At 37.7% G+C, this 23,989-nt stretch overlaps 1 pseudogene; it reads left to right on the top strand.

Moving 5' to 3' along the window:
* LOC147901337 (uncharacterized) overlaps nt 1–19,415 on the top strand; it is a 44,481-nt pseudogene extending 25,066 nt beyond the window's left edge.
* Nucleotides 19,416–23,989: the final 4,574 nt, after the last annotated feature.

The raw sequence follows: 23,989 nt of genomic DNA, 5'->3' as shown, positions 1-23,989 counted from the left end.
GTTGGAACCCATGACCATACAATAGCATCAACAGATTCCCAACGTGGAGGATCACCTTTATTGCACATCCAAATCTTGTTCCAACAATCTGCATACACCTCCTCAATTTGTGCATTGCGTCTTTTGCATATAGGTGCCCAATATTGTATGAAAACCTTCTTGAAATTTTTAGATTTATTATACTTCTGTACATCAGTTTAAGCAATGCCTAGCCAAATTGGGTAAATTTTTTCTACTGGTTGGACCAAAAGAAAGTGTCCTTTTTGTACATCAACCATTGGGTCAAATGATTGTTTTGGTTTTTCCTTTGAGGTCCACAGTAGTGATCATTCAACTCTTCAATTTCTTGAAACTCATCATTTTCATTCAACTACTTGCACACAATCAATATGTTGTGTCTTTGGCCAAAATGTCTCGTACATGTCCTCTACACTATTGTTTGGTTTATCAAGCTCATCAATCATGTTCTTCTAGTACTTCACTACCGGCTTTACAATTTGTGAAAGATGCTTCTGGACCTTGTAGGTGTGCCCATTTTTCCCAAAAGCATACATACTCCTTAATACCAACTATCACATCTGAGTGATCCTTCACATACTCGAACATGGGTACACAAGGTGGCTCTCCACTTGGTAGCATTGGATGACCATCCGGATGTCTCTTCCACAACTCAATGCCACCTTCACTTGGTTGCCAATCTAATGATCGTGGATGCACTTTATATTGCATGATAGGAACTTCATTTTGCATAAAGAACCGAAATTGGAGTCTAGGCTTTGAGTGTCCCACTAAAGCATCTTGCCCATCGCATAGGCATCCATCAACATAGCTCTTGAAATCAGGGACTTCCGTTATCAAAAATGGCGCTGGAGAAGACTCCTCACATTGTCTAAAAGTATTAATGAGATGTGCAAATGTCAATGTTTGGCTAGTTCTTAACCTCTCTGAAAACCTGCTAAACATTGCATCAATATTCTCATATGTATGCCCAACCATCAAGAATCCCAATTGAATTGACTTGAAAATCGCTCAAGCAACAAGTAATGATAGGTATGCAAACAAGTACCTATTCTTGTTTTCAGAACCACAATCATCCAACTGCAACAATAGGTGTTCGGGTAGTTTCTTATAAGGATTTTCTTGATGGGAACTTCAAAGTCCAAGGTCTTTGAATGTTCTATCCACTGCTCCAAGATGAAGTTCTTGCTTGTCATTAGAAACAAAGTGAGAATCCAATGCTTGTCTTGAAGTTAGTGCGTTTAGCAGAGCGTTGTTAGACCTTGGCATCCCATCATGTACCAAATCTGCAAGTGCATGGTTATCAAAATTTTCAAGATTTCTCAAACACAAAGCCAATGAACCAATTGTGAAGTTAGGATCTGACGGCCACAAGGATAAAGAAAAGTGACCATAACATCCTTGATCATGTCCATGTGTTATCATGCCAATCAAAGCCACTGGGAGCTGAAAGGATTTATCTGTGTCCTTTGAAAGATTGCATAATCTAGGGATGGCTATCTTCTTTTGGTCCATCTTATAATGGATAATGCACAAGTATGTTTGAGGATACATTTCAAAAAATCTGCGCCAAGTGTAGTACACATTTCTACAACTTTTTTGTTGTAACATGTGCTTTCTTCTATCTTCCATCAACTTATTACGTTCATTTTGGCATTTTGTCTCGCTGCAAGCTGAGCCTTGATTGCACTACATAAACCACACTTAGAGAATTCACTTTTTCACAAAGTTACATGCTTGAATTCAGAGTTCCATATGCGATTGAACGTGGAAGTTGACATCTCCTTACAACCCAAACTATGCTTTAACTGCATGTTAACCTCATAGAGAATATCAACCTGCTTGTATACATCCAGTATCACCAACTGTGTTTCCCTTGATCCATCCTGAAGTGTTCTACTTTTGTGTGGCATACACTCAAAATTGTTATCCACAAAATCTTGGATTATGGCTCTACCCAGTTCTGTGTGGTCCCAACCTCTCCACACGATTCCTTTATTACCATGCATGCACCTTCATATACCAATTTCAAATTGCTCCCTGTATCGACGATAAAATGTTGTTTTTGGAATACCATGCATTTCATACCATGCTCTACAACAAACTTGAATACCATTCAATGAAAAGACATATTTGAACTACCCATTGTCATCTTTTCGACAAGCAACCCCAAGAGTGTCATATACATAATTGGTGCGAGCCTCCAAACTTTGGCCCCAATACTCTATGCATAATTTGGATATCATTTGATGATCGGCAAATTGACAACAATTTTGTTTACAACAATCAACCATAGAGATACTTTTGTGATTGCATCCCTTGTGAGTCTAGATGATGCTAATCGCATGCCATGTTTTTTAGCTTTCCTCTTTATCATGTAGTAACACCTCTTTTTTGTGGAATTTTCATTTGGGTCCTCATCTTCCATGTGCTTTTGCCCAGAACCACTTGGAAAATTCATGATGTCATCAATTCTTAATGAAGTTCCATCTAAAAAGGTTATTTGTGCAATGGGCCATTTTATTAAGTGGATGATATCGATGCCGAATACATCACTATGATACTTTTCAATTCCCACACCCAAATTACCTTCACCAAGCATCTCAAAATTTATAGGTTTAAATCGGTAGACATACAAAACAACACCCTTAGCAATGCTCTTGGTTTTCTGCTCATCCCATATTAAAACTTTCTTGTCCTTCCATGATTCTCGATGGAAAACTCATCATATTCACATAGAGGTTCAACATCAATGGTATCTAATGTTATATCATTCATTGGTACAATAGCTCCATTGACATTGTCCACACAACTCATTGATCGTGCTTTCCAACGAACAACACTACCCAAAGCCTCATAGACTAAGAATGCATCCATTGTAGGAAATGGAAGAAGTGCACTTTCATCCATACAAATATCGATCGCCACCGATACATTGTTTTCTCCCAAGGGCACACCTTGGCACATGTCATCATGGGATGTAGAGAATATTGTCCCAATGGCAACAATCTTTCCACTGACAAGCAAGTTGACTTTAACCCCCACTTTCAATGTGGCACCTGCATACATAGCATTTGTTATAGTTCAATATTGATATTTGATGGTGTGACTTAGGATGAAAATGCTTTACAAGATTTCATTGCATAACCAAATCTTCCTAAACCTTGGTGCTTTAAATTTTAGCTGGCAAAATCTGACTACATGGCCAAATCTTCACAGACCATGGTGCTTTCAAAGGGAGATAGCAAGATTTGTCCACACAACCAAATCTCCCGAGACGCTGGTGCTTTCAAGAAGCCATCAAGATTTGGCCACACAACCAAATCTACTTAGACCTTGGTGCTTTGAAAGAAGCCAAATCTCCACATACCCTGGTGCTTTGGAAGAAGCCCACAAGATTTGGCCACAAGGTCAAATCTCCCCAGACCCTGGTGCTTTGAAAGGAGCCAACAAGATTTGGCCACATGGCCAAATCTCCTAAGACACTGGTGCTTTGAAAGAAGCAACAAGATTTGGCCACACGACTAAATCTACTCAAACCTTGGTGCTTTCAAAGAAGCTAGCAAGATTTGGATGCACAGTCAAATCCTTCGAGACCTTGGTGACTTCTTTCAAAGCACTAAGAAGATTTGGTTGTGGCGTTCTTTCAAACATGGGGAGATTTGGTCATGTGGCCAAATCTTGTAGGCTTCTTTCAAAGCACTAGGGTATGGGGAGTTTTGGCCGTGCAACAAAATCTTGCGTGCTTCTTTCAAATCACCAGGTTCTGGGAGATGTGGCCAAATCTTTTCAAAGCATCAGGGTTTGGGGAGATTTGGTCATGCTGCCAAACCTTGCTAGCTTCTTTCAAACCACCAGGGTTTGGGGAGATTTTGCCGTGCTGCCAAATGTTGCTAGCTTCTTTCAAATCACTAGGAAGATTTGGCCACATGGCCAAATCTTCAAATGTTAAATTTAGAAATTGAAAATCCAGATTTTAAAATTTAAATTTTAAAATTCAAAATTCAAATTTGAAATTTCAAAATTCAAATTTCAAGTTTCAAGTTTCAAGTTTTAAGTTTCAAATTTTGAAATTCAAATCTAGAGATCCTACTTTCAAAAAAATCCTACATGCTTTTCATGATTCACACTATTACACTTTAAAATCATACTATTACTTTAAAGCAAACTTGAAAAATCTAAAACTATTAAAAAACCAAAACTTTAAAAGGCAAAGCTAAACAAACCTTTTAAACCAAGCATAAAAAGTAAAACTATGAGAAGGAATTAAATTCGTCTATATGGGGGATCAAGTGCTAGGCTCACCTTGTTCTCTCCCTTCCTAGATCTCAAATGTGTAACTAGGGTGGTTTGAGAGCCTTAGGACAATGTCTTAGATGGGGTATTTCTTGGAAAACACTCCTCCACCCTTGGTTAGCTAATTGCAAGCAAAAAAGTTCAAAACTATGTCAAAATGAGAGGTCCCGGAAGGCTCCACATCGCAGATTTATCCTAATAGTGTGCACTTAACTATGTAGGTTTTAAACTTCCATCACCAATTAAACACTCCATAGGTTCCACACTCAATAGTTGGATTAGAAAGAGTTTTTTTTTTTTTTGCTCTGCATGCTTTTTGGGGGATTGCTCCCTTCCCCCAACCCTTCCTTTCCCGCGTTTTTTCACCTCCCACCCCCAACTTCCTCTAGCAACCTTTGTCCATCCGTAAGCAACATCTTGTTCCTGGTGCTTCCCTCCATCCATCTCTGGCTGAATCCTGCTCCCACGACGCGACACCCTTCTGAGGCGCTCCTCCGTCCATCTTTGGAAATATCCTGCTTCTGCTTTTGGGCGCTCCTCTCCATCAGGAAAACGCAGGGCTAAAAGTTATCCAACACTATGTAAGGGATTGTGAGGTTGCTCCCATCGAGGCCTAAACAATTGCCACAATTCCTTGCACTTGATAGCATTACATCGTCTTCTATCATTCTCTTAGCTTGGGTGAGTAGGGGGATTCCTCACAACAAGAGCTTTGCTTAGTACTCCAAAAATGCTTCCAAAGCCCTTATCGCATATAATACAAGTTTCATAACATTAGCATCATTCTTAAACTTCCTCCATAGTGTAGGGGATACCAATGTTTCTTTTAGGTTATGCATATTCTCCTTTGTTGCCCTATCAACAGTCAACTCTAACATCCATCTTTTAAATGCATCACAATGAAATGTATTTATAAGAAAGCTCATGCAATGTTGAGGCTCATGGATTAGGTTGAAATCCTGCAAAGGCATGGGATTATGATGTTAGTGAGTTGAAAGTGGAGATGTAACATTTGCAAGGATAGTACATGGGGTTAGGCATATGAATGAGCAGGTACTTTCTTAAGCAATGAGCAAAAGTGATTCAAAATGTGTAAGGGTCAAGGAGCTAAGAGAGTTGCAAACATTCTAGGAGGAGCTATCCATGTAAATGTCAACTTCATGGTGGATGATATGGTAGCATGTGAAAGACCTTACTCTATTATGAATGATTGATAGCACATCTTGATTGGCACAAAAGGTAGAATAGCACGAAAGAGGAAGAATAGATGTGATGTGCAATATATCCAACTACATGACTTCTCATTTGTAATGTTTTGTTAAATATGATGTGCATTAATAATTTATCAATTAACATGTTTAAAAGGAAATCACTCTCTAAATAACATAATTTGGCTTCTCATTTTTTAATGTTGTGTTATATGTGATGTGTAATTCTGTATCAATTAACATCTTTAAAAGGAAAAGCACTCTATAATAAATAATATAATTGGGATTCTCATTATATTTACTTCTCATTTTGCAATGTTTTATTATATCCCAAATAAATTTTGCAGTGTAATTCTTTATCTATCTATTAACACCTTTAAAAGGCAAAGCACTCTAAAAATAATATAATTGGGCTTCTCATTTTAGATAATAAAACATGTGCCACATTTGATAAATGTATACAAATCTCTAAATATATGTTTTGTAAATAGCACCGAACGATGCTATATATCTGGTAATTTTACAACACCCAATGGGCCAAGTTTATACATTTAAAAAATAAAAAAATGTGCCACATTTAGTATAGTTTTACACATATTTACACTGTAAATAGTGCCAAAAATATATCTGATAATCTCGGGCTTGAAGCTCGGTCCATACTTAGCAATTCAATTCCATGTTGCTCTCATATCATTGTTATCGATCATACTCAGTGGATATCTTGACCACAAAATTGATCTACCAAGAGCATACTGTGCATTCACCAAACCTTGAATCCGGATGCTCTCAACGAGTCGCAGTTGCCAATCTAGCTTCATGAGACAATGTTGCAAATCTATCTAGCATGGTAGTGTCCACACAAGGTGTTTTGGCATGGGAGCCTACAACAGTTGTACTTCCGTCAGCGTGTGTGCTTGCAGACTCTACTCCACTTACACATTGACTTTCCCAAATTGATATTCTCCATATTTTTTTTAGAAGATTGTAACTTCTGCGTCAAGGTGCAAGCTTCAGGGGTGCACCACTAAGAAATTCTAGGTGTCACGTGCATTCAAGTGGTATTAAAAAAACCCCTCAACTAAATTCTTTTTCCTAATAAAGCCACCCCTCTTTACTTATAAACTATTGGGTTTTTTTCTAAAGTTGCATTAAAAACCCCTTCTGTTATTGTAAACCTGTTAAAATTTTTCCAAAAGTGGAATTAAAATACCCCTCCTTTTGAATGCATGTGGTACACTAAATTTTAGGAGGTGAACCCCCCGAGGGGTGCAAGATGCTACAGTAGCTCCTGGGGTTTCACAATGCTGAATGCACTTTCTTGAGTCACCAAGTAAGTGACCTCTTATGTGAGGTGCTCCCCCTGATTTTTGTATTCCACAATACTTACGTTTCCACTCAACACAGTCATGAACATTAATGAAAAAGTCCCATTCTAGACCATGTGACTTACATTTTTCCCCTTGTGCACGTGGAATACCTCTTTGAGAGGATTGTGATACTCACACAGACCCTCTCCCTGTTTCTTGGTTAACAATCTCAGAGGGTGGATCAAGCATTGGGATACCTTTTTAGCATTGAGATCCTCTTCTGTGAATCCTTGCTCAACCCAAGGAGCATTATCAAGCATATGAATAATGGCTTGGGCATGACTCGATGCATTCACAGTTTGCCTAGTCACAATTCATCTTGAAGGTTGTGCACAAACATTTTTAGTTATAGGCATTTTTTATTTTGCATTAGTAGTTGCAACTCGTACTCTATTTTTTCTCACATCATTGCCATCTCATCTCCCCCTTCTGTCCATGCTTTACTGATAAATTTGAACCAAACCATAATCTCACAGCTCTACATTGTAAATCCTTAACTCAAGACTATGATCATCGCGATCCACAAGCCCAAAATGCAAGGAGTTGGAGTATAGGTCACCCTTAGGAGAACATAACAAACACTTCCATTCAATAGCACTCGTGTTGTGGTTTGCAATTTCCCCAATACTCAAGGAATCAAAGTAGCGAACCACACCCACAAGTATAATGAATGCTAACTCACCCTCCCACACTCAACCTTACCACTATGATCCAGATGGTAGTTCACCTTTCTATTCCAACTTGCCAATGGTTTATTGGGATATGACCACAATCAGATCTAATGAAGAGTCTATATTATCCTTTCCACCATAATATAGTGTTGAGTTGCACAGGAAATTGTAAATCCACAGCTAACAATACCACGGGTACTATAGCTACTATCGGCGGTACTATGATGACAACCAACAATAATATTGGTTTAGCTCCAATTATAATACCGATGGTGATAATAACCACCAATAATATTTATAATTACCACTGGTAATGTAAATACTACCACGGTCGAGTATGTTAATAATACCGGCGGTAGTCTTACCAAGTTTTTGGTGATTTTTTTTGGTAATCAATGTGATCGCATTGATTTCATGATACTTTAGAGCATAATTAAAGAACGCTAATAACCCATTAATGCAAACGTGAAAATATGAACGTAATCTCAACTCTTACCTGAGTATCCAAAAATATGCATTGGCGTGCTCCTACTGCATGTGCATTTGTTTAATGTGTACCATACTTTGCACATGCATTAACTTGGCCCATGAAAACTATAATTCCCATTAGGCACCATTTTTATGGTGGGGCATGCATGTTTTTCTATTTCTCATTACCACATCTCATACCTAAGTATAAAAAACTACGCATCACTGTGCTCCTATCATATATGCATTTGTCGGATGGGTATGATACTTTGCACACACCTTAATATTATTCATTCTAAGTCTTGTCAAGATTATCATGCCCTTCCAATACCTTTTGGATGGTTGGATGCACATATTTTTCTCATTTTTTACATCTCATACATGAGTATCAACAATTATGCACCTTCATGTCACATGTGCTTTTATCCAATGGGTATGATACTTTTCACATGCCTAGATATTCTTGATTTTCAGTACCATGCAAAGTATCATGTCTATCCGATACCATTTTCATGGTTGGGCATGCATATTTTCTTGTTTTTCATCACGGATTCACATCTCATACATGAGTATCACAAAATATGCATATACGTGCTCCTATCACATGTGCCTTTGTCCAATGGATACGATAATTTATACATGCCTTAATATTATTCACTTTAAGGCTCATGAAAAGCATCATTACCATCTAATACCGTTTCCATGGTTAGGCACACATATTTTCTTGTTCGTCACCATGTCTCAGATATGAGTATCAAAACATATGAGTACAAACAAATATGCATCGGCGTGCTACCATCACATGTGCCTTTGTCCGATGGAGATGCCTTAATTTTATTCATTTTAAGGCTCGTGGAAAGTATCATTCCCATATGATGCCATTTCCATTGTTGGGCATGCATATTTTCTTATTTTTCACCACGTCTCATACATGAGTGTCAAAAAATACGCATCGGCATGCTCCCATCTTATGTGTCTTTGTTTGATGGATATAATACTTTCCACATGCCTTAATCTTATTCACTTTAAGGCCCATGAAAAGTATCATGCTCCCAATAGATGCTATTGTAAAGATAGAATTCAATCATTAGAAAGGCCATGATGGGTAGTGCTCCTCGCCTCGAATGTCCAAATCTCTTGTTCAAAAACTCATTAACTATAAATGCTCTTCTGAATATAGTATGATAATGTAGAATTACAAGCATATTTAATGCTATTCTTTAAAACTTTAATGAGTCTTTCATGCTACTTCTGTATTTAAAGGTCTTTAAAGTTGTGCATGTGCATATTTAGAGTCTCATTGTTCTTTACATTGAAGTTTACATTCAAAGAGATTATTCTCAATGGAAAAAAAAAGGAAGAGAAAGAAAAGGACAAAAGAGAAAAAAAAGGAGTGGAGAAAAAAAGGAGGAGAAAAAAAAGGACAAAAGAGAAGAAAATTAAAAAAATGGCAAATTGTACATCAATTGTTAATTGTTTCTTATATATATTAATTTAAATAGTCAGATTGTTTCCCCCCAATCCTCTCTCTTTCCCTGTTTAGCCTACTGATCCAAGCTCTATCCTTGCCATTTTGACCTTGTTTTAACTTCAAGGTAAGCTCTCCCTTTTAGTTGTAATTTCTTCTTCATGCTGCTATCTTTGTTATTCCCTTGATTTTTCTTGCTCTAATACTACTTGAGTTTACATATCAATCTCTTAGACATGAACATGGACTTGATTGAGTTAAGGGAATTTCCCATTTTAGAAATTTCTCTTGTTAGTATTTAGCTCATGATTTTAAAATCATAAATTATAAAAGTGCATACATACATGGGTGGTTGTGAATCTACATGTGTATGCATGTGGGGGCAGGGGTGTGCGTGTATGCATGAATTCATGCACAAGATGCACAAGGCTTATAAAAACATAATGGATGCATGGAGTGCTAGAATGAGAAGATGTTTTAGAAAGAAAAATGCATGTGAAAAAATTTCAAGACTTTAGCTTTTACTGGTGGTAAACAAGCTTGCAATAATCCTTTAAAAGCTCATCATCATTGTAAGTTTATTTCCATATAGCAATTGTTGTGCATATCTTTCATTTTCTTGTTTTCTCATACAAGTAGCCTAGGTAAGCTACAATAATTGCAACAGTTGTTGCAATAATAATTCATTTTTTGCACTCCTTTTTCTTTTCCTTTGCATTTTGAGGGAAATACCTAAAACCAAGCTCAGACAATTTCTTATGTGCTACTGCATAGTCCTTGAAAAATAGGTTTTCATCTTATACATGAAACAAACCACATTCATACATTAAACCAAGGTCATGGTCCATTAATATAGATGGGAAATGAACATGAAATCCCAAGGCATACCTCAGCATATTGCTTGACATATTTGAGAAAGTTCTTATTTGTAACTAGGACCTTATCCGTAGGTAATTGAAGATACCTTGGTTGGGCCTCCAATATTTCACTATGTAAAAGTAAATGATATTTCTTTCAATAGTGCAAAAGCTACCAATGATGCATAGGGAGAAGCTAGTCGATGGAGAATCCTTATGTATTCTTGTAAGAATTTGAAACTCAAGAATCACCAATCATAAATTCTCCTTACAAGAAGTAGGAATTGTCAAATTTTAATGGATTTGTTGTCCATTGTCCTTCAAAGCTTGATCTATCTTTATGTGCCTTGCCCTAAATCACCGGCCAAGTACTAATAATTAGTTTCCCTGAAAATTAAGCCCAAATTAAGGATGTAACTTGGGATGCACTTTATGCTATTAACCACATTTATACCAGAGTATGCCCCCCTGAAAGTGTGATGATGTCCTTATCGTCAAATCCCATTCGATAAAACACTTTTCTTAAGTATGCCGCACTGGCACCTGCATTCAACACAAAAGAGAAAGATGAAGACATCATCTATAGCCTTTGTTTGCAATTATCACTATGTTGGTAGTCAGCAAATAATGATAACATATTAGTAAAATTAAACCATCTTAGTTGCCATGGATGATATAAGACCTTATCCACATTTCATTGTATTGAACACCATCAAACTATTGTATCTCCATTAAGAAAGAGCAACACTTTTGTATCTCTCCTTGCCAAAAAATCTACCTCTTTTATTAGTAAAAAAAACTTCCATTCTTGAGAGTGTTTTACTTTAATTATTTGCCTTGACTTAGTAAAGTCTAGTGAGATTAATAAGGACACACAATAAATGGGACCATTAAAAAACGTTCATGGTTGTGTGAATGTCTCCTACCACACAATGTCTTTCTGTAAACAAGGGAGAAGATCATCTCTATGAAATCAAAAGACAAGTCTCATTTAGCAACATGCAATGACCAGAAATATAAACGCTTACATGAAAAAAAGAAGAATTCTTGCAGTGTTTTTTAATATTCAAAATTTATATGTTCATCCACTTTCTAGAACTTAGCAATAAGCCCATTGTAGGTAATTCAAGAAAAAAATAAGCCTTTTTTTTTCCTCAATTGCTAACCATGAGCCTTGCACATTAATATTCTAGCCATCTTCACCAATTAACAATGATGTTTTGCAGAGTTCTTTTGGCTTGACAAAGAATGCCTCCTTGATGTTAATACGAGATCTGATGGATGTGATCTTCTTGAAAAGAAGATCCAAAAAACGCACAGTGGAAATTAGGGTGGGTTTAGACCACTTGCCTACCATGTAGGTGGAAATAGAATTGGGGGATGGTCACCGGGTGTGGTGGTTCACAAGAGGCGACTGTCATCAAGCTCCTAATTTATGTCACCAATGTGTGGTTGGTTAGGGGTCAGAAGAGATGGAATGGGTCAATCATGTAGCGGTTTGAGGCGTTGACCATAGAGTGGGCAGCCTTCATGAATCTATTTTGTGTCAAGCCCATCCCTCCTATTGGGCAATGCACTTCACGCCATCTTTTGCAGGATTGCATGGTGTTGTGAACCCAGCCTTATCTTCCATGGGACTAAGGACTTGGACCAAACAAAATATAGCTTCTCTTTGCGTTAACTTCTACATGTGGCAACACTTCACATCAAAAAAGTTCAACCGGAATTCCACGAAGAGTTATAGGTAAAGTTTCAATAGGAATCACATAACGGATCGTATAAGCAAGAGTTATAAATCACGACACGACGAATGCTTTCAACAAAGGAATGCTTTCAACCGGTGTTGCCAATGCACAGTGAGAGCTATGCATTACGGGAACGCTTTCAACTGCGATGGTGTCAGACCATAGGAGAACGTGGGAAGCCTATCTGGAGGGGATACCTCTTTAGCATCCTATCAGACCAAAGATTAACAATTCAGCTACATACTACTTACTGAACCAGGCCCATGAGCGACGTATCCATTCAGAAGTTTTCGATTTAAATGATGAGGGAGAAGAAGAATTTTGGGATGAACTCAATCTTTGGGCCGCCCGTTACTTCGACTGCTACAACTCTGGCTAACTGCATACAAATGACTATAGCTTAGTGAGTCAGTGTTCACATGTTATGTGAGAACGAAAATTTGAGACTCTGCGTTTGACTTTGTAGATACCCAGTTTAGGGGACTATTGACCTGAGTTTAAGCTACCATTTGATATCAAACTAACATTGACACTCAATACATAACTGGGGCGGTACACCAAATGCGCCACGACATAGTGCGGTCAAAATACATCTGCACCTGGTAAAAGTCCGCATATGATATCCCCGAAAACTTTGTTTTTATTGGTTCTGCAATCAAAATCAACCACTCCATGTGGTCAGAAAATCTCACAAAAGTTAGTTAGGATGGCAAAAGATGACAACGGCGTATGATAAGTCACAACAAGGTCGGGTACTAGATGTGGCCAATTTGCTACTAGAATATCATGTTCCAATACAAAGTTTGGCACCCAACAAATTAAAGGTTCCGTCACTTGCTTCTAAAATATTCAAGCCTTACGTGTAATTAGTCAAAAGTTCATGAATCCAGGCTGCCACTTAATGTAAGACGATTTATCCTCACATAATATGGTAAGATGGAGTAGAATTCAAGTGGCAAACTGCTGGAACAAGAGAAGCTATTTACAGAATTAGAGACAATCTTTGCTGGGGTCTCAAGCAGAACCCTTCCCTTCAAATTTAGGTTGTAACCAATACACGCAAAAACCGTGTGGAAATACAGAAGGTTGCGGAACGACAGATTACCACAAAGCTCAACAACGGCCTTCTCCAAGCCTCTGTTCTCCTCCCTGTTGTATTCGTCCAGTAGTCGAATGGAGCCATTTGGGCCACTAGTGTGGTCCTTAGCATCGTAAGTACCGGCATCGTGCCATCTGCGTTGGATCGGGTCAAAGAACAACATCAACCAAAGAAGACTGATATAATCAACGGTGAAAGGTTGTAGCTGCAGAGAAGAATATGGAAGGCAATCAAGGTATGCAGACAATAGAGAGAAGAATGGAGATGATGAAGAGCAAGGACTGACGCAAGGCGGAGGAGTAGAGGAGCATATTTTTCTCGTCGATGAGGTTAGAAAGCTCAGCTCAAGCTTTTGTGATAGAGTCAAGGGAGCTTGAATTGCTAGCCATGGCTATGTGGGTATGCCCTCCTAGAGTGCTCCTTCAGAGTGTTTCAACAAAACACAAGAAGCTGTGGAAAGAAACCCCTTACGTTTATACTCAATAGTGGAGTCTCTCTCCATCTTTCCCCCCCCTACTAGACACTTTATCCTAACCTTTCATAAGAATTTAACCCTTAACTTATCTTTTCATCTATGCCCAAGCAAGAACCTTTCTTTATCCCCTCCAAAACCAAGAGGCATCTCCACATGGAGCTTTTAAAAGAACGTCTCACGAGTAAAGACCAAGAGACACCAACTCTCTTCCCTAATACTCACACTTTCTCTTGTGCTTTGCACATGTATATTGTGCCAAGGGAGGCCACGTGTCCCTCCACGGCTAAGAGTATGTGCCTAAAGCTCACTTCCTATCCCAATGCATGTTATCCCAATCTTTCATCTCAATTTAAGGCTACATTATCTCCTATGCTATAGAGCTAAGAAACATGGAGCCTTAGAGCATCATGTGTATATCATAAACAATACTTGAATATGGTGGGGACATTGCATGAGTTAAAGCAATTCCTTAGGAAGGTGCAAGGTTGATGTGGATCCATCATTGGGTGCATGCTTTCATGTTACACTTGCAATAAGGCAATGCTTGTCATTCTTCTATTCAAATTCACCCCTTAGGTTGCTATGGCTTGGTACCGAATTATGCAACCATGGTGGATGCTTTGTAAGGTCTAGTATCATTGAATCTTAGACTAAGTCCTTAGCTATGTCTAGGTATAGTTGGATCACTAGATTCTTTATTTTACCAACAATAATAAGACAATCCAAGCTAGAAGGCTTGGTTATCTACCTGAAGATTTTGCAATGGATCACCTTTTAAAGGAGGCCTTGCCACATGGCCATCATGATTATGCAAGTCACACCAACATTATGGTGTGTACTCCACAACTTAGTGACGTGGTAGCTAGGGGCATTCCCCAAATTGAGCTCTTCTAACTTGACATTATAGCCTTTTCCCCTTTTTGAGAGATAGCCCAAAGTATAGCTCACGCCACTCAAGCTTTGAAGGGATAGTTAACTTGTATACCAATAGTGGAACCCACCTTACGGTGCCACATTCGGACACCTTAGGAAATTCCTCTTGAGGAGGAAACCTTCTCAAGGAAACATAGGATCTTATTAGCTAAATGTGCTGACAAGATGGACATAGACGTTAGACTGCAAGTCTTTGATAACACTCTTGACCCTGAGAAGCAAGAACGACGGGTCACTAAGCAAACTCTCTACTTTTAGACCCAACCATTCGTTAAAAAAAGAGAATCTTTAGCTATAAGCCTCCATAAAGCTCACTAAGGGAGCTTTTCATTAGTGGGAATCAACCCAAAGTAGGGTCTAAAAAGGATTCACCACTCCCATCAGTACATGGGATGAACAATTCCAAGCCATGGAGAAGCAAATTATCACACTCGGCTATAAAGAGAGGAATGCTACATCCATATGTGGAAATTCTCTAGGTGGGGAGTCATGCCAATCCAAATAGACAGAGAATTTGCATTAATTGATGCTAAAGACAATGGGGAGGACATTCTTAACACAAGTTGATTGGGGGTATCCTTTCCCACATCAATCCTATCTCCCAAACCATGATTCAAAGTTTTCTAGTTGCAAAGAGAGTTGGACAAAATAGTCGAAGAAATTTGGGAGTTTTAGCAAATCCTCTCTACCTATAGTGCTTAAGAAGTCTAAGCAGCAATAGTAGTAATAGTAGCACAAGAGGTTCAAGATGTGTTTTCCCTCAAAGAAATATGCCAAGCAAAAGTTCATAAGGCATTGCAATCAATATGACAAGGGTTGTCACACTAAGAGGGAATGCAAAAGAAAAGCAAGGGTTGCTGCCAATGTGAGTGACTTTGAAGTTCAAGTGAAGAAGTAGAAAGAGGTAAATCCTTATTAGACCTCTTGATTAGAGCTATGTATCAAGAGTTTGAAACATCATTATCAAGGTGAATCAATAATCATCACTAAGGGCTAGATAAAATAAAGTCTGGTATCATTTTTTCTTGAGAATGTCAATCAAAAAAATTGACCCAATGGTAAGCTTGTGAAGAAGCATCATCTACCTACTCAAGGTCATCCTCATGAAGACCTATCACGGATGAACGATGGTCATAATGCCTTTTAAGTTTGCAATTGTTGCTTTCCAATATCCCCATTAGGAAAGAAGGAGACTCATTTTGGGGGCCTTTTGGCCAAAATAAAACCAATCACAAGAGGGCCAATGTAACATTGACCAGATTAAGAAAAACTAGCGTAATTATGCATACTAAGATAAATAAACAATACTTTATGGATATACAACTATAAATAATAAATAAAATAATATTTTTTAGATCTTGACAAGATCTTAAACTTGACAATGTCATCTTTGAAAAAGATCAAGCACACAAAATGTGGTTTTACTCCTAATCTAGTTTTATTGCTTGCATTCCATCCATTGGCATGTTCAGTTCTCTTTTATGAATCAAAGATCCAAATGTCTCTTCTCTTTTAGAATAGTTTTCTTGCTTGCATTTCGCCTATTGACATGCATAGTTTTCTTTCAGGGTCAATGTTTGCTTGGGTGTAGCCATTTTTGGAGAGTTTCAAACCATTTTTTGTATATAGGTTTTTTGCCTGACCCATAACTTATGCATTGCTCAATGGAATTCAACAAACTTTGTCTTTAAGTTGTAGTACACATTCCAATCTTAAACATGAGACCAAAAAAATATGGAATAAAGATTTTGGAACAATACCAATAAATCATTACAAGTGCTATGTTGCATGTGAACATGCATCCTGAAGAATAGGATATAACAATCAATTCAAAAACATCAAAATTTTATTTTGCATATACATGCAACCAAGTAATCATTGAAAACTACACTATGTGAGCTTATCCTCAACCAAAAGACACACCTAATTGAGAATGTTAGGTATAGTTTAAGGGGCCTTCAATATTGTGCTAAGTTTTTGCACACCCATCCGAAGGCATGCTCCATAACTTTTTCTTGATTTTTTGAAAACAAAAACGAATTGAAAATTTGGAATCCAAACTAGTGAGACTACTGCATGGTGGTCTTAAAACATTGATAGTTGGTGATATTGGTATCTCAATTCACCCTAGAATGGAACAATTTGAAAATGTGTAATTTGTGCATGTGCAAAGACCTTTTAATAAATCCAACACTATTTACAATCAGTGTATTAGCTCTTTTTCCATAAACTTGCTTGCTATATGGCTCATAAGCATGTCAAAGTTTCCTTGCATTTCATAATATATTGCATCAAACCTGATAGCACGCCCTTTGGCCTATTCTAAAGCAATGTGGGCCACATTGCACTTACTTGAGGGCGACTAGTATATCCAATTTTGCTAACTTTTCACCTCCTACCCTACAAATCTTTGAATATGAAAGTGCATCCTCGTTCTACTGCCCTGCAAAGTACTTTCTCCTCTTGTGGCCCTGCATGCAGAGTCAGCTCGACATTATCTCATTCTTTTAGTTTGGAATTATCTTCTTTACTTGGGTAAGTCATCTTCTCTTCTTTGCATGTGGCCCTGCAACCTATCTTGCGCAGAGTCAGCTAGTTGGTCTCTGTTCTGGTGGCATTTCACTGATCGTGTCCATGGTGTCAATGGCAAGATGTAGCCTCGGGGGGTGCACTACTTATTAGAAACCCTATGTATCATGTGCGTTCAAGGGGAATTTGAAAACCCCCTCACCTAAAATTTTCCCCCCAATAAAAACACCCCTATTTACTTATAAACTAAGTGTTTTTTTCTAAAGTTGAATTAAACATCCCCTTCTCTTATTGTAAACTTGTTAAAATTTTCCAAAAAGTTACATTAAAATATGCCTCCTTTTGAATGCACATGGTACACTAAACTTTTGTGAGGTGAAACCCCCGAGGATGTAGCTCATCATGGTTTGCAAGAGAACCACACAGAGGCCACGAGATAGGAAAGCTAAAAATCTTGGTCTCCTTTATCCCTAAACATTTATACCACTCCCCCCTTTATTTAACTGAAGCCCTCTTCCCTCCCTCCTTTATCCTTAATAAATATCTTGCCATCATATACTACTCCCCCTCCTTTTGTTTACTTGAATCCCTCCTTCACCCCTTTATCCCTAAATATTTTATTTTTAATTGAAGCCCTCCCACACCCCTCTCTTGCCCCATCATACACCACTCCCCCCTCCCCCCAACAAATAAAGTACTAATTAAAAATTATAGTTAATATTAAGTAGATTATTTAAAAGAGATTAATATTTATATAATTGTTGCTACTGCAGCTTGCTTGCAAAGGACTCTCACAAAGGAGATGGCTATAGATTTTGTTCCAGGGATGAATGTGATTTTATGTAGCAAAAATTTAGAACCCTCACTTTTTGATTAGACAAAGGATCTTTGAGCATCATAAGAACTAGTATGTTAGAAAACTCAAAGATAGGAATGTGTGTTGTTGTAAAACACACATAGACATAGACCTGGCCCATTAATCTTTGAATGACTTGAGATTTGGTTGTGTTGGAGCATTTATCCATGGTGGAGATAGATGACCATGTCTTGCAAATGAATGTGCAGCCTGTAGGCCACCTGAATCCTCATCATATGTTGCAAAGGAGACCAAGTTTTGTAGCCTAAGATCTCTGCGGTAGCCAGTAGTCTATTGAAAGAGAGACTCTGAGTGGCACTGCATTGAATGCATTCGTGGCACATGCATAGATTTTAATATGAAGAAGAGGCAATATGATGTCTACGGATATGAAATAAGGTAAGACAATCCTACTACTCTAAAATGGAGGAGATTTAAACATGTTAATCTTGAAGGATCAGGAGATGGCTACTATTGTATAAGAGCACTAAGCCGAGATAGATTGTAGAGCACTCGGCTCAATCCATCCTAAAATATGTGCTTCACAATTTCACGGCTAGTTGTTGGCAAGATAAGCAATTTAGAAAGCGCCTTGCCAAGTTTGCCCACACCACAGGGTCATTGTATGCTTGGGTATAGCCATTTTTGGTGAGGTTCAGAGAACTTTTTGTATATAGTTATCTTGCATGACCCATAACTTGCATTGCTCAATGGAATTCCTTAAACAGAGTAAAATGTGAGGGAGAATTGGCTATGAGGCCTATCGAAGAGATGAATCTTTCCCTTTGTAGTACACATTCCAAACTTGAACATGAGACCAAAAAATTATGGAATAATGATATGGAACGAGACTATTAAAGAATTACAAGTGCTATATTGTATGTGAAGCATGCATCCTAAAGAGTATATGATATAGCAATTTATTCAAAAACATAAAAAATTTGTTATGTACATACATGCAACCAAGTAATCATTCAAAAGTACACTACGTGAGCTTCTCCTAAACTCAAGGACACACCTAAATGAGAACATGAGGTATGGGTTAACGGGCATCCAATGTTCTGCTAAAGTTTTACACACCCACTTGAGGGCACACTCCATAAACATTTTTCGATTTGTCAACAACCAAAACTGATTGATAATTTGGAATTCAAACTAGTGGGACTATTGCATGGTGGTCTTAAAACATTGAAAGTTATTGATATCGGTATCTAGATTCACCCTAGAATGGAAGAAGTTGAAAATGTGCAATTTTTGCATGTGCAAAGAACTTTTAATAAATCCAACAATATTTACAATTTTGAATTGTTTCTTTTTCCAAGCACTTGCTTGCTATATCGCTCATAAGCATACCAAAGGTCATTGCATTTCATAATACACAACATCAAACCCGATAGTGTGCCCTTTGTCTTATTTGTGTTTTGAAGCATTTTAGGCCACATTGCATGTTTCGGTTATCCATTTTTGTTGACGTGTATCGTTGGAGGGGGGAAACCCGATGGCTGAAAATTCTGCTACTTCCACGAATTTTGAATTTTCACACCTCTCACCCCTCGAATCTTGGAATATTAAGTACCTCAACCTACCCTACCCACATGCACTTTGATGTGACCTTGCACAGTCTTTGGTTTGGCATTATGGTCTTTTAAATTTGTTTCATTTGCATGGCTTGGAATGAATATTTCCAAGGTTTTCACCATGCATCATGCATGAGCATTGTGGTGTGTGTCTAGCCATGCAAATGATAGTGGCTGGGCATGATATGTTGCACAAGACTTAAACTACAAGATTTCAAGGCCTGTGCAAAGTATTATGGCCATATAATGTCATTTTCATGCCTTGGAATGGATATTTCCTTTTTTTTCACCATGCACCATCCATGAGAGTTGAGAAAGTAGGATTCCTAGGTGCGGCTGGGATGATATAGTCTAGCTCAACCCATATGAGATTTAAACTCAGCCCATATGGCTTTCTTGGACTCTCTCTATTAATGCCAATGTTTCCTCTTGCATGCCATCTATATACAAAAGATGGATGCTCGAGTTTTGATGATAGTACCTCCCACATGCACATCATCATGATTACTAAATATTTTATGGTTTTAAGGAGGATACCCCAGTAAAACTAGGTGAAGTACAAGGTAGAATTACTTTATCCATTTTGGGATTCACTTACAAAATAAGGGTGATATTATGCAAGAACATGTCATAACAAGGCAACAAGAATGATAGTACTTACACATGTGTCCATCTTACTCTAAAATCCAATCCCATTACAAGTCTAGGGCAAGTTTATTGATGCTATGGTTAAAGGAGATACTAAAATGATGTTAGTGAATGCATGTGCGCATAAGGTTTATTGATGAATAAGTTAAGATGAGGCACTTCAAAGGCTAAACTTTGTAGTTTTTCATCCAAAAGTTTTGTCATCAAGTTTATTTAAGCAAATAATCTTAAAAGATGTAAAAGGGGTGGGGGGATGCAAGCATGGGGAATTTGAAACATTTGGGGGAAAACCACTTGGGGAAAAAACTTTGTTGGCTACTACATAGCATGAAATATGAGACCAAGGCTAACTATGTACTAACATAAAGAAGTTGAGCTAATGAGGTCGTTTGTTGTCATACAAGAGAGACATTTCAAATCAATAAAGAATCAAGTTTAGATGATTACAAAACCATCGTCAGCAGCAACAAAGACCTTTGGGATGCTAGGTTTTCATACGGGCATAATTGGGATACTTTGGTACTGTGGTATGGGCAACAACTATAGAGTTGGGCTTTTTGCAAACCCTTCTTTCTCGGATCCATGATGTCTGGTTGACTAGTTCTTTTATCTTCACATCCTTGGATCTTTGATTTGGGGTGACTATTGATGGTGCTAAGTCTATTCCTCATCTTGCACTCAAGGATTTCTCCAATGATGATTCTTTTGATTTGGCTTGAGCTCTTATGCTTCACATGATGGCATTCTCATATGGAGATTACGCTTAAGGCATGCTTGGTCTTCTTTTTTCTCTGCTTGACTAAATTTCACTTTGTGGAGGATGGTTTCAATTGGATTTTTGACTCGGGATAGGCTTGCTAAGGAGGGTTAGGATATGTCTCCTATTTGCCCTCTTTGTTGGTTTTCTTTAGAAACACACTTGCATTGGTTTCCGGGTTGTGCTATCATAAGACTTGTATGGCGCACAGTTTTCACATGGTTTAGGATTGTGGGCATCTGTCTACTGAAAATAGATGGAAGAATGCACTATCAGGTGATTGGGGGAAGATGACAGATTGTCAAAGATTTATCTGGAATGTTCTTCGTGCAATGGTTATTCATAGGATCTGGCTCCGAGTCGCTCGTAATTCTGTGGTTTTTAGACAGATTGCCTTTCCTGAGCATTTTTGTTGTCATGTGCTGGATGAATTGCTTTTAGTTCTGCATTACTGCAAGTAAACAAGTAGTAGATTTTAGAGTAGCTTATGCTGCCCTTTTTAGGGTTTAATTGTATGTCTTTTATTTTTTTTCTTAATATAAAACTCTTATTTGCACATTAAAAAAGAAAAGAAAGAATCAAGTTTGTAACCTGACTCTTGTAGTCCTGTCCCCAGATGGATCTTTCCTCCCCTTCCGTTAGCTTTCATGTACACTCCATCCAGGGATGTTTTTATCGAAGGTATAGAAATATAGTATTATAATATACTGGCAAAATTTTTCATAAATTATTTTTAAAAGTTTCAAAGAATTGGCGAATTATATCTTTTGTTATAATTTTTGTTTCAAAACTTGGCTAAATATTCTAGGGCATTTAAAAAACTTTCAATTTTCACAAATATACTAAAAACTAGTTATATTGAAAACTTTGTCTTTTTCGTTTTAGATAATTTCAAAATACATGAAATAGCTAGCATTTAGGATACAAAGATATCCATCTAGTATCCACATTCTTTAAAATCTTCCTCCCTTTTGTACCCAGTGCTTCTGCAATAACTCTAAATTGATTGTCTCTTTTTGGACTCTTGCAAAAGTAAGAGTAGCTTTTTTTAACCAACATCTCGATTCGTTGTACTGATGGAAATGTGGACACAACTTTGTAAGCTAGATTTGTGCGATGAGCCATACAATGTATCCCAACACAGTAAGGAGCATATTTTGTTTCTATTTGTACAAAGACACCATTCCGACAACCTTGCAAGACTGAAGCACCATCACATGCAAAACAAACAAGTTTCTTGACCAACATACATGAAATTGGTATCAACTTATTAAAAAAAGAAGGATCACGTCACATCATGCATACCAAACAATAATGCATATGCATATTCACAACATAAACTTAAAAAAAAAAAATAAGCATATATTTCTTCAGGTTGTCAGCTAGAACTAAGGAACTTGGTCCTAGGTCGTGGTGCCTCTTAGCTCCCTGCCTTATGAGCGTAGGAACTAGACACCACTTCCTGAACCAAGCCCTTCTTTCATGTTTGAAATCATAATACTACACTACATAAAGCATGCCGAACCAATTTCAACTTACTCTATATAATGCACCAATAAATACATTAAAAAAGAAAGAGCACATCATAGACAATGATGCAAATGCATATTCACAACAGAAACTTTTAAAAAATAAATAAGCATACATTTCTTCAGCTTGTCAACTAGATCTAAGAAACTTGGTCCTAGGTCGTGGTGCCTCTTAGCCCCCTGCCTTGTGAGCGCAGGAACCAGACACCACTTCCTGAACCAAGCTCTTCTTTCATGTTTGAAATCACTACACTACATAAAGCATGCCAAACCAATTTCAACTTACTCTATACAATGCACCAATAAATACATTAACAAAGAAAGAGCACATCACAGACAATGATGCATATGCATATTCACAACATAAACTTTTAAAAAATAAATAAGCATACTAGATCTAAGAAACTTGGTCCTAGGTCATGGTGCCTCTTAGCCCCCTGCCTTGTGAGCATAGGAACCAGACACCACTTCCCGAACCAAGCCCTTCTTTTATGTTTGAAATCATAATACTACACTACATAAAGCATGCCAAACCAATTTCAACTTACTCTATATAATGCACCAATAAATACATTAACAAAGAAAGAGCACATCACAGACAATGATGCATATGCATATTCACAATAGAAACTTTTACAAAATAAATAAGCATGCATTTCTTCAGCTTGTCAACTAGATCTAAGAAACTTGGTCCTAGGTCGTGGTGCCTCTTAGCCCCCTGCCTTGTGAGCGCAAGAACCAAACACCACTTCCCGAACCAAGCCCTTCTTTTACAAAATACATTAAAAAAGAAAGAGCATACCACAAACAATGATGCATATGCATATTCACAACAGAAACTTTTACAAAATAAATAAGCATACATTTCTTCAGCTTGTCAACTAGATCTAAGAAACTTGGTCCTAGCTCGTGGTGCACACGAAGGTTTAGTTAGAGGTTTGGGATGTTTCAAGCTTCGATGAGATCCATATCACACTTGCATTGACTTCTCCTCCTCATTGATGGATCCTTGAATGACCTTAGCTGGATAACATGAACTTAACTAAGGTCCCTCATTAACAACTAACACTAACTTAAACACTAACACATCTACACAAAACTTGACCAACCTATGGGGCCCCTCCTAAGGAGGAGGTGATGTCGACATGCAATATAAGTACATCAATTTAGTGAGTACATGTAAGGGTTAGGGTTAGTTTGAGGAGTGGTCATGGGTTAAGTTGGGGGGTGAGATAGTTAGTTCCAGAGGCACGAGATATGAATATGGGATTTCTAGATACTTGAGTAAAAGCGCATGGACCGAGCTTTTATGACAAATGTGATACATGAGAGTTTTTATGACAAGATAACCTTAAACATAAAATTGGTGATAGACATGACAGGAAATCAATCCAATTAACTGCTAACTCAAACCATAAACCCACATAGATGCTCCTTTATATGCTAGGATCTAAAGGCAACTTTGTGGGTGTAAGATGGTGAGGGCAT

Source organism: Dipteris shenzhenensis, chromosome 6, assembly GCF_047967505.1.
Source record: "Dipteris shenzhenensis isolate YYH24624 ecotype China chromosome 6, Dip_SZ_1.0, whole genome shotgun sequence".
Classification (NCBI taxonomy): domain Eukaryota; kingdom Viridiplantae; phylum Streptophyta; class Polypodiopsida; order Gleicheniales; family Dipteridaceae; genus Dipteris; species Dipteris shenzhenensis.
Note: the sequence above shows the minus strand (reverse complement) of the source record. Positions and strands in the feature narration are given on the sequence as shown.